This window comes from Tasmannia lanceolata, unplaced genomic scaffold (assembly GCF_043159265.1).
Source record: "Tasmannia lanceolata isolate RefF3 unplaced genomic scaffold, GAP_Taslan_0.1 ptg000012l, whole genome shotgun sequence".
NCBI lineage: Eukaryota > Viridiplantae > Streptophyta > Magnoliopsida > Canellales > Winteraceae > Tasmannia > Tasmannia lanceolata.
The window spans coordinates 33,439,564-33,451,874 of record NW_027518689.1 but is presented as its reverse complement, the minus strand read 5'-3'; positions in this window follow the sequence as shown (position 1 = coordinate 33,451,874).

The window sequence follows — 12,311 nt, the reverse complement described above, 5'->3', positions numbered from 1 at the left end:
TATATAGTTTTATATAAATTAAGGTTTTCCTGAAGAAAATAAATTCATGGTTGCCACATTTCTAAAATAAGGTAAGATTAGAAATGAAAAAAGAGTTTTTATATGAGTGAGAAGGATGAGAATGAGTGAGGAGCTCTCCATTTATCATATAACATCTAATTAATGCAAAATTACTATATTTCTAAACAAATGATTAAAATTTAGGGGAGGATTGGCAACTATGAAAAAAAATCATGAAATATCTCTTTACCTAGTGTAAGAGATGGCAAAGAGGTGGGAGAAAAAGAGAGATTTGAGGGGATGGTGAGAGAGGAGAGCATAAGATGAGGTAGGAAAACAGAGAAAACAAATATCTTATTTTAAACAGGAATTTTTATTCTTCTATATGCCAACTCAGTCACATGCTCTCCTCACTCACAGCCCTCTCAAATCTCTCACTCACATGCCCTCTCTACCCTTCTCTCACCTTGGGTAAAAAATTACATGATTTTTTTCCCCATGGTTGCCGAACATTGCCCAAGTGGAAAATACTATTATGGTTATTGGATCAAGATTCAATGATGAGAAGAAGTCAGTTTCAATTGTTTCAGCCTTTGTAAAAAAGTTAGAAAAAGTAAGAAAATCCTACCACTTCTGTAAAAAGTATCTAGCTAAGTTCCAAAATGTTACAATGATCAGATTCATAGATAGCGAAGTTTCAACACTGATGTAAATTTAGTAAAGAAGGGAAATGAAAAAGAAGCATTTAGTATTAACCTTTGTGTTAACCTCGTTAACACTAACCTTTTTTTCCATTAAAAAAGCGGAGCTAGAAATAAAATAAGACACAGGTGCTGACATGACACAAATGGAGAAGCAAACTGATATTTTCACCCCCTGTCCACCATTTCTAGTATTTCTACCTTCGGTTTGTTTTCATGAAAATGAGTGCATTCGACTTCCATTTGTCTGTCCTTCTCAGGGCTAAAAACAAACAAACAAACAAAATGGGTGAATGTTTTGACGAAGGTTGGGAATATCAGTTCCTAAGGTATAAAGACATTAAAGGCATAAATGGGGTTGCACAGACATGACTTTATATGCTGAGTGTGATTAGAGTCCAATATTTTTCAAAAAGTACCACTTCATAGGATGATCCAAACCCTTCATTTTTTGGGCATAGGATGATTTTTAACCCTCCTAACTAGAGAGTATAGAAGGACTGCGCATTATGGAAACCTCTATAGATTGTATCATCCTATGGCCCAACAAATGAATGGTTTGGATCATCGAATGAAGTGGGCCGTACAATACTTTTGAAAAATTAATACGTACCGGAGTATACGGCCGTTCTACCATATAAAATATCTAAAAATACATACTGTCTTAGCTAACAGAAAATTGTCATTATATGTGTAATATAAAGTATAAGACTGTGAAACAACTAGAGTGAGATAAAATAGTCAGAACATGTCTCCTGTTTTTTAGAAGAATATTTTACATGCATGCGTTTGCTAACGACGTACATTGACTAAATAAATTATGTGAAGATGCAAATCTTCTCTGCACTTTTTTAGTAGATCATGTGTTTCTTTGTTCACCGAAAAACAAATTGAGAATCTTGATCGTCTTTTCCTCGATGTAGTCAAATAAACGGAATATGTATGGGCACACATTTGTTTAAGTGTATATTAGTGATTAAACTTAGATTAACAAATAAAAGATTCCCCCACCTGCACTAGAAACAAAGAGAGGCTTCATCCCCCAGGGTTTTCTTCTTCTCCCCAGATGATCAGATGCTTGGAATTATTATAAACAGAGGATAAGATCAAGGAAGGAGCGAAAACCACTAGAGAGACACCAGGTAAGCATTAATTGGTGGGCCCTCTCTGGGGGAGTGGGGGCAAACATGGGAAGTTGCCATGTGCATGTCAAGGAGGTTCGATGTTGATTTGTGGATCGAACAACGCATAGTCTAGGGTTTCATCTCTCGTGGATGTTCCGAGAAGGACATGTTTGGCTAAGTAGTTTTCATTCAGGAAGTAAATGGGCCTCATCCAGCAGTGTGTGAGAGAGAGATAGATACATTATGAGTAGTAGAGTGGTCCCATTTCATATCACAAGGCCTTGTTTGGATTGCGATAATTTTTTAAAAAAGTTTGGAAAGGGAGAAAATTTTCCAAATTTTTCCACTTTTCAATTGTTTGGTTACATGCGAAAGAGATAACTTTTAGCAAAGAGCAATTTTTCTCAGAGAAATTATATGGTGCCGATCGGGCACCAACACTAGTGGGGCATCCACCCACGATACTTGATCCAACAACAACCCACTTTTTCAGGGTACGTGCCCAATCGGGCACCGTATAAAATCTCTTCTTCTCAAAATCTCAGGTGCTGAGTTGGAATCCCATTCTAAGGGTACTTTCGGTCTTGGAGGAACCAGGAGAGGGATGTGGTTCATGTTTTATTTAAAGGAAACTTCAATTTTGGATAATAGTCCTCTAAATATGTCATAACTAGAGAAATTATATGATGAAAGGCCTTATGAACACGTACTCGTCGTCCCATCCTTGATATTTGATCCAACAGCAGCTCACTTTTTGAGGAGCAGCTGTCGGTTCATCATATAATTTCTTGTCATAAATATATCATTTCTCTCTTAACTGTGGAAAGGAAAAGTTTTCCCAGTGGAAAATTCCCCACAAAAATACATCTCTTGTAATCCAAACAGGGGGTGGGGTGGATGAGATTTCAGTTTTATTTGAAACCCTTTTGCTAAGGCAAATATTGATATTCATCACCCCTTGTTTTTTGGTACCTCTCTTGGTTTGAGACAGCTTCTTATTTGGTGGCACAGCTGGTTGGGAATCCCAATAGCCAATGGGAGCTTAGAAATAGTTTGACGAGGCATATGGTACCAAAAATTAAAAGGGAAGGACGTGGGTGTAAATATCATTTCTTTAGATAAATTTAAATAGATTGGATAAGAAGAGTATGGCTGAGTTTGAATGGGAAGAGACTGTCTTTGTCTTCTGGTAGACAAGGAATAGGTTGGATGTGAACTAGACGTACTTTGCGTGGGCATTATGGATTTACAGGGGAAGATTACCAAACTACCCTTCCCTTTATTTAGGGAAATTCCATGGAATTCGTTTTACATGGGCCATTTTTAATCGATGAGAGAACAATTCCTACGAATTGCTAGCGTCACGCTTGCATAGGGAGGTGCAATTCAGTCATGCACTAATTTTATGGATTTGAGAAAGACGTGGGATATGTATGGCATCAAACGGTTCTACATACAAGATTACAAGACATGGGGGGTGTGAAATACGCATAAAATGGAGGAATAAAATTTACCAATTTAGAAACTGCAGGGTGCCTTGATTATAAATAAGACTGTAATTTTGAAAAGGGAAATGACATTTTCAGCTCCTTTTCTATCGTTTTTACCTTGTTTTCCTTCCCTTTTGCTATAAAATGACTGGATTTATCACACCATTTATTTGTCATTTTCTGAAAATTATGTTATTTGAAGTAAAAGGGAAAAATGGTAGAAATACAGAGAAGAGGGTGGAAATATCATTTCTCTTTGAAATATGGGGGCTATTTCAAGAATGAATGGCTTGACCGGGTGCAAGAATGAATAAACTTTTTGTTAACTAACCAACTTCTTCAAAAGCTTAAGCTGTTGGAGAAAGGGGTTGTTTATCTTTTATACTTTAACACTCCTCCGTACGTGTGGCTCACATGGCAAACACGTGGCACATGTAGTCCCACTTTGGTCCGACTATCGCATGCGGATTTTTGCTATCCGGGAGATTTGAACTTGAGGCCTTTGGCTTTGATACCAAGCTTAAGCTGTTGGAGAAAGGCGTTATTTATCTTTTATGCTTTAACACTTTTATTGTGAAATCTCTTTACGGCCCCTGTTCAAAAATATATTATATTGAATAAATTATTATATAAATTAATTTAGTCTACTGATATTTGCACTATCATGTTTTGATAATTGCACAAACCCACCTTGTATGTTCTTTTTAAATTGGCTTCAGAGTTTTTGGGAATTGTAATAACCTTTCACGGTTTTTGAAATAGTAAAAGACAGAATGAGTTTGTGCAGTTATCAAAACATGGAAGCCCCAATATCAGTAGACTTAATTTATTATGCCTGCTCAAAGAAAAAAATAATTCTTGAACTTGTGGAATGAAAAATTGTCACAAGAAAAGGATATTTCATTACACTTGATAATCAACTTATATAATGATCTGAACCGCCTATTTGGTGGGGCCTACTTTGAATTATGTACCAATCACCAATGGGAAAGTCCGCCCCAATTATATGATCCTTACCGTCCATCAGAGACCTAGTTAAATAGACTAGACACAGTGGGGTCCACCAGATAGTCCAAGGCCTAGAGTAGGTCTCATTTGGTGGCATATGAATAAGAGAGAAGTACAATTATTAAAAAAAGGGCGTGCAGATATCATCCATTTGCTCTAAAGATGACTCCAAATACACACAGTAATAGACAGAGGGTGATATCGGAAGGTTGAGATCATCCTATGGAAACGATTTTTTAGGCACAACCTATATTTACGTTGTGGCACATCAAGTGGACTGTTTGGATCATCCTACGGTGTGTCCTGTACAATACTTTATAAAAGATACTGGACTGTAGGGCCTTACACCATAAAAAAAATCTAATAAATTTGATCACTGCTACTATCACACGCGTGCGTAAGTAATAGTACACACGTTGTCATCTGAACAGGTAAAAGGGACCCACATCACATCACGTTAGAGTACGATTAGAAATGGGGCCCACCAATGGTAACATGCAAAAAATCAGGGAGACTGCAGAATTGCGAAAGAGTGACGATACCTTCTGTCTATTACTGTGTTTATTTGGAGTAATTTTAATGTGAAATTTGAGCTACAAGTGGGGGGGAACTGTAACGATACTTGTCTTACTTAAATCATATTACAATTATCATTCACAACCATATCACAAGAAAAAAACAAAAGACTTTATATCTGAGCCTGCGAGATGGAAACAAAATCTCGCATTTCCTTTCAGGTTTCCCGCGAAGAATGCAACGGTAATTTCATTACCCTGTCATTTCAAATAATTACAGTAGACGGAACGCAACGTGCATGGAATTTGGATCCTTGGATTTGGGGTTTTTGTTTAATTTTATCTTAGAGTTGATATATTCGCCCCATTTTCTTCCCTGGGACAACCCCTAGTAGGGTGAAACTCAAAGAGTAATGATAAATAGTTGAGGGCGAAGATAAATTCGCACCCCTTTTAAGTACACTAGAGAGCAGCGGGGGCTGTCCCTGGGAAGAAAATGGGGCGAATATATCATTTCCCTTCATTACGTGATGTGTTTTGAGTGGACCCACCTTGTAGGAGAAATCGCCAAGGAGCCGTGGACATGTAGAAATAGTGATGATCGATGCTTCCATGTGGTGACCCACTAACTAATCGTCGTGATTATAGTAGACGCATGTGCCACATGTATGACGGAGATTGCATTGCAGTCTAATTAAACGTCAGATTTAGATCTCACAGTGAAGATGTTAATTTAAAGTTTTAAAGAAATTTACACTAGTAAGGTATTTAATAGCCACAGAAATGGTTTATATATATATATATATATATATATATATATATATATATATATATATATATAGAGAGAGAGAGAGAGAGAGAGAGAGAGAGAGAGAGAGAGAGAGAGGATACTTAATAGCTATTAAGAATTTAATATTTATAAGGCATTTAATACTTAAAGTAACCGTTTATTTTTATGAGGTTTTAAATAACCACAGGCCACCCATTAGATAGTAACAGTTGTTTTAGGATAAACACTGAAGTTATGTTTAAGCTAGCTCCATGGACTGTTTAGGCTAAACATATCATTGTCCAAATAATCCACTTTAGCTGATAATCAAAACTTGTGGTGGTGGGCCCACACTGATTACATGTTATAGATCAATGAGGAATAACAACAATTTGACATAGAGAAGGTTCATATACCAAGTTTCTGTGTAATTTAACCCCGAGATAAATTCTATTCAGTTTAATATTAGTAATTCACAAATTTATGGCTTCCTGATCCCCCCATACACTGATACACATTGTTTATTGACTTGTGTATAATAACTGAGTCAATTTTCTTCTGGGCCCATTATGGTGGGCCACCCACACCTCACCAAGTTATGTGATTGGGGGTTTTGATCCAACGTGAGATGAACGGTGAAGATTGGGTGAATCATGATTTTGGAAGGTGACGCGGACTACCAATCCACTCCTCAGTCCTCACGCTTACCGTTGTAAGCCTACATCAGTCTGATTTATTTTAAACTTAGGGACAATATTAATTTCGGTGCAGAACTCGGGACGAGAAATCGGCGAGGAATATGCTTTGTGGCTGTTGAGGAATTGATCCAATTTTTAAAAACTTTTCTTGTTCCCCTGCACTTACAAAACATCACACGTTGATACACTTCTCTCACCTATAAATTTATTTCAGTTCATGTGATTCTTACTTCTCCTTTTACTCTCTCTCTCTCTCTCTCTCTCTCTCTCTCTCTCTCTCTCTCTCTCTAAAGCCTTTTTCTCTTTATTTTTATTCTCCACCTCTGTTTTTTCTATAGCAGAAAATGGGAAAGCCAAAGCTGAAATCCTCCATTAAAGCTATACACCAAGCTATCTTTAACTTTATACCACCAGGATCCAAAACCATGACATGGGTATGCATCCAAGAGGCCAAAACCCACTCCTTTAGAGAAGTTTACAAGAGCTTCAATTCCATGTATTACTCTTCTGCCTCTTCAACTTCTTCTACTCTATGCAGCCTAACCGAAGAAACAGACCAACTACCAGTCTCTCACCTAAGACCACCAAACGAAGAATCTTTCTCCACCACCACCTCCTCTTCATTAACAACCGATTCAGACGATTCCAACTCGGCCGAGTTAGTCCTCAAAGGCCACATCAGCTCCCAAAGGTTTTTCTTCTCCCCTTGCACAACAAAATCAATCATGGATAATGAGAAAACTGAGATGGGTCTTGTGGAAAGTGTATTTGGAAAAGATAGGTGGCTTGAAACAGGGGAAATGGAGAAAATAGAGGAAACAGAGGAAGGAGAGTGCTTGATAATGGAGGTGGGTTTCTGTAAAGAAAGCGTGACAATGGCGATGGCGTCGAAGAATCCTTACATGGATTTTAAGATTTCCATGGAAGAAATGGTTGAAGCTCATGGACTGAGGGAATGGTCTTGTTTGCAGGATCTCTTGCATTGTTATCTCAGGCTCAATGATAAAGCAACCCACAGAGTCATCGTCTTGGCCTTTGTGGATTTGCTCATGAATCTCATTTCTGAAGAACCAAACAATAGCACAATCAAAAACAGGCTGAGTTGTTTTCCTATTCCTCTTTGTTCAGATGAATGCTGAAAAATTAAGCAGGGGTTTATTTTCAGACTTTATCCTTATATAATATATCTTTATTACGTACTCTGTTATCTATTCTGGGTGCGATTATACCGGCACAAATGCACTAGATCCCATCAGAACTCCAAAGTTAAGCGTGCTCGGCGAGAATAGTACTAGGATGGGCGAGCTCTTGGGCTAGTGGTCAAGGTTTTTTTCTACAACCTAGAAGTCTTAGGTTCAATTCCCAACTTACCTATAAAAAAGGGGGAGTGATATTTCCCCCCATTCTGACAGATAAAAACCTCCCCCCTCCTCCCCTCCTTAACGTTATCCGTTAGGTTTTAAAGGCAAAGAAAAACGTTAAAGGGGGTGAATTTATCCTCAAGCAGTAAACCATTCTCACAGAAACCGTTAAGGGGGGGATTTTATCCGTTTTGGGGGGGGAGGGATATGGGTCATTAATGGAGGAGGAAAGGAATAGTAAATGGAAATCAATTTAGGGTATCGTAAAATTCAGCATACCTGCTTTTGTTTTTGTTAGTAAGGAAAGCAAATCTTCAGAAACTGCAAAATCCTGCAATGCTTTTCGTGCAGATTGGAAATATTTTCCTTGTTTTCTCTGCCCACATACGTGGTCGTGCTGACCCATTGATTTCATGCTCTGAATTTATTTCTTCTCCGCACTTTCATGCCTAAATCTCGTTCAGGAAGTAATCAAAATCTCGCATGGAAGATCAAAAAGTTTCAACAAAATCCCACTATATGATTTTTTTTTTTCCCTGTTTTATTAGCTAGTTTTCTTGAGGGTAAAATAAACCAACAGTATTCTCCATTACACTACAAAAGATGAGAAAATGTGGATTGTTATTGAGAAAAATGATACGACCTGGGATGATGACCCATTGACCCACACCTAAACGACTGTTTTTGGTAAGTAAGAAATAACGAAAATGATATATTCTCCTCCATTTTTTCTCACTAGGGACAGCCCCATCTAATGACTACTCTTTTACATTAGAGGGGCTGCCCAAGTAAAAAGGAGGCGGATATATTATTTCCCTATCGAAAACTGATAGATAGTGAGTGGGTAAGTGTTTTGGATGTGAACGGCGCAATTGTCGTTCTTTAATCATCAGCATTTGTTCTTAGTGAGAGGATTAGGCAAGGCAATTTTTGGGACTACGTGGAATTGAGATTGTTGATCTTGTAGAAATCATGAGGCTAACCATTTGATCATGATCTCATCTCAAACTAGGAGTGCCACTCTGGTCGATTTTTGGGAGTGTTGAGCTTTTAACATGAAATTGGGTCGGGTTCAGGTTAGACATAAGATAAAGGACAACAAAAATACGGGTTTATTATTATTTTTTTTGGTAATGGTAGCCGATTTTATTGAAAAAAAGACCGAGGTGGTGAAGATACAAAGCAGATAAGAAAAAATAAAATTAAAAACAAGAGAAAAAGAGAGGGCGGGGGGAGTGATCGAGGGCCTAATATTATCTTATCTGAAGGCATTTGAATGGGCTTAAGCAGGGTTTATAATGTTAAAAATATACCCTTATCAGCATACATAACTGAAGGGGGAAATATGCAATGTTTTTTCATACATTGGCACCCCTAATTTTAGAATTTTAGAAACAAATCCTATGCTAATTTTTAAGGGGAAAATGGGCTAAAAATTTGTTTTACGCCCAAGGAAAATGCCAAAAAAAAAGAGTCACTTTTAGGGTCCTTTCTAAAAGGCACTCATTGGGCGACAGTTCTGGTGAGATTAGATATCTTTCGAGAGGGCCACTATACTTGTCCGTTTAGGACCTCGGAAGTTGGGATCCCACCTTCTGTTACTGTTGGAAAGAGACGAGACATGTCATTTTGAAGGTGGCCTCACATGGGTCCCACCGAACTCCACATATGGAACAGCTACACCAAAACTTCCTCTTGAAACCTAGCCGCACCATAACTCCCTCTTGAAACCTAGCCGCACCATAACCATTGTTTTTACTATTCATAAATTCATTGCTTTCTTTTCCCATTGGTCCAATAAGTGGGACCCACCTAAAGAGTTTTGCTACTTTTACACGTGGCAAGTGTATATAGTCATATGAGCCGCTGATTATGCTTGCAACCACAGAAACATACAAAGTTCGATGCATGGTTTTAAATTTCGACCGAAATCCAAAATTTCGGTCGAAACCACCCAAAACCGGAATGGTGATTTATTTCGGCCGAAATTTTGGTTTTTCCGAAATTTGACCCAAAAAATCTGTATTTTTTAATTAATTTAATATTTCACCGAAATTAATATTGAATAAAATATTAATTTTGATTTTTGTACCAGATTTCGACCGAAAATTTGAAATTTCAAGGTCCGAAACCGAAATTTTAAACCTTCGTTCGATGATCTCACAGAGAGCCCATATGTCTTTTAAGTTTTTTTTTAATAATATTAATTTATAAATAAAATTGAGAAAGAAAGGTGTGTCTGTTTAGCCCAGATGGGTTAGAAGTGGTTCAGAATGCAGTCATTTTCATAAAAACGACCCAATACTTAGGTTTAATCAAGCGACTGTTCCAAGAGGGAATAAAATTACGAGAAGAAAAATAAGATGTTTTTCTTTCAAAAATAGCCCAAAATATCTGCTAGCTTTTTGAAGTAGTGTCTATTTTATCACGGGAAAGCGCAAGACATTTTAACGTACACGGCAAAAATACAAAGCACTGTTTGTTTGGATTTTGAGAACCATTGTGAGTCCAAAACTAATTATTGGACTCAAATTTAAATTTAGGGGAATGATATTTCCTCCCGCCTCCCCACTGACAGATAAAATCATCCCTTTAACGTTGTTCGTTAAGTTTTAGAAGCAAAGACAGACATTAAAGGGGGTGAATTTATCCTCAAGCAGTGAACCATTCTCACAGAACCCGTTGAAGGGGGGATTTTATCTGTTCCGGGGGCAGGGTTTTCATGTACCCAAATTTAACTTTGAGTCCAATAATCATCCCAAATTTAACTTTGAGTCCAATAAATTTAGGGGAATGATATTTCCTCCCGCCTCCCCTCTGACAGATAAAATCATCCCTTTAACGTTGTTCGTTAAGTTTTAGAAGCAAAGACAGACATTAAAGGGGGTGAATTTATCCTCAAGCAATGAACCATTCTCACAGAACCCGTTGAAGGGGGGATTTTATCTGTTCGGGGGGCAGGGTTTTCATGTACCCAAATTTAACTTTGAGTCCAATAATTAGTTTTGGAATGACAATTGGTTATCAGAATCCAAACCAACCAGGGGCTTAATGAATTGAAGCACCCTGACACTAAAAACAAGAAGACAAAAAAAAAAAAAGAACTTGACTTTCATAAAAATTTCAGAAGTGTGAGAGATGATAATATGAAGGGATTTGCCAGAATCCATCGACTGTTGCATGTGAGAGCAGCCCCACCGGCTCACTTTTCAACAGATTTTGTTTGCATTCATGATGTGGCTGCTCTCACATGCAACAATCCATCCGCAAAATGCCTTCTGCGATGGTTGCCGGCTAGTGTAAAAGTATGCAGAGTGCCACTATCAAAACCCATATCCTTTCCCTAGGAACATCTGATCAATAAGATTTATTCATCTTAATTTTGATGATCGAATAGATGGGAATGGGTAGAGATGGTTATAGACTTGTTTTCAGTCTATACGCTTCAACTATATGAACATCTTGTTAAAAGAGAACAACAAGTGAAGATGTTGGAGAATTTGTTGTCGAGATGTGGGGAATGGAGTAGAAATAATATGCTTCAAGGCGAGATGTCACTTTCCTTAAGACAATAGTCGCCTCCACCAGCGAGTGTGCAAGGGGCACCACAAATTTGATTCCAAGATACAATGAAGCCCGGTGTTTCCAACACCAAAATGTTTGTCGATATTTTGAACTAAACGGAGACAAACCCAGAACCACCTTCGGATGGACGAGTATGTGAGATCTCTAGTTACTGTTCCTATTTTCAAGTATAACCAAACTCACAGTCCAATTCGACCGAACCATGATCCAACGGTCAATCCGCTAAACAACTCGATCTTGATCCAACAGTCTAGACTTGGAAAAATTTAAGCATCCCAATAGTTTGTGCCGAAGTGCAAAGTGCCACTAGTGCCTTACGGCCCATGCCAACACACCTTCCCGCGGGTCTACCCAATGGCTAAACCCCATTGTACAAAATAGTAATATAGAGAAGTGGGAAAAGCAATATATAGCACTCTCCATCTCTTGGAGTTTCCAATGCGGGACTATGTTACGAACCCGATTCGGCTCGTGACGAAATTGATCTTCTTAGAGGGAAGATCGGCCTCTTGATCCACTTCGAGGGAAGGATCAATCGTCCTTGTGCTCAAAGACACAATTTCTAAGGTAATTTCTTCATTAATTCTCAAAAGAGTGCTTACATGTTATTTATAAATAGAATACCCACTTACCACTTCCTCTAAAACTCGTACCCAAGCTAATCTAGATAAACCTAATCTCTAAGACTCTTATCCATAGCAACAACTAGAGAGATAAATCCACAAAATATAAAATAATTTATTCTACCTAAGTGGGCCCCTCTAAGCACGTAACATTCTACCCCCCTTGAAATCAACCTTGTCCTCAAGGTTGAAGATTAAGTTTTGTCCAATTGGTGAAAAAATGAGATCTCATGCACTTTCCGAAAGTCTTTCCTCTTCTCATTTTCTCTTCTTTTTCCGTCTTGCTCCCTTCTTTCTTCGCTTTGTCTTGTGATTAGTTAGCATTTCGTAAGTCGTCATCATGGGTTGAGGCAACTCTTTCTTCAAACTGATATGACCGTATTGCTCATCAAAGCTCCGACGCCGTACCTTTTTTAATTGATTGTGATTTTGACACA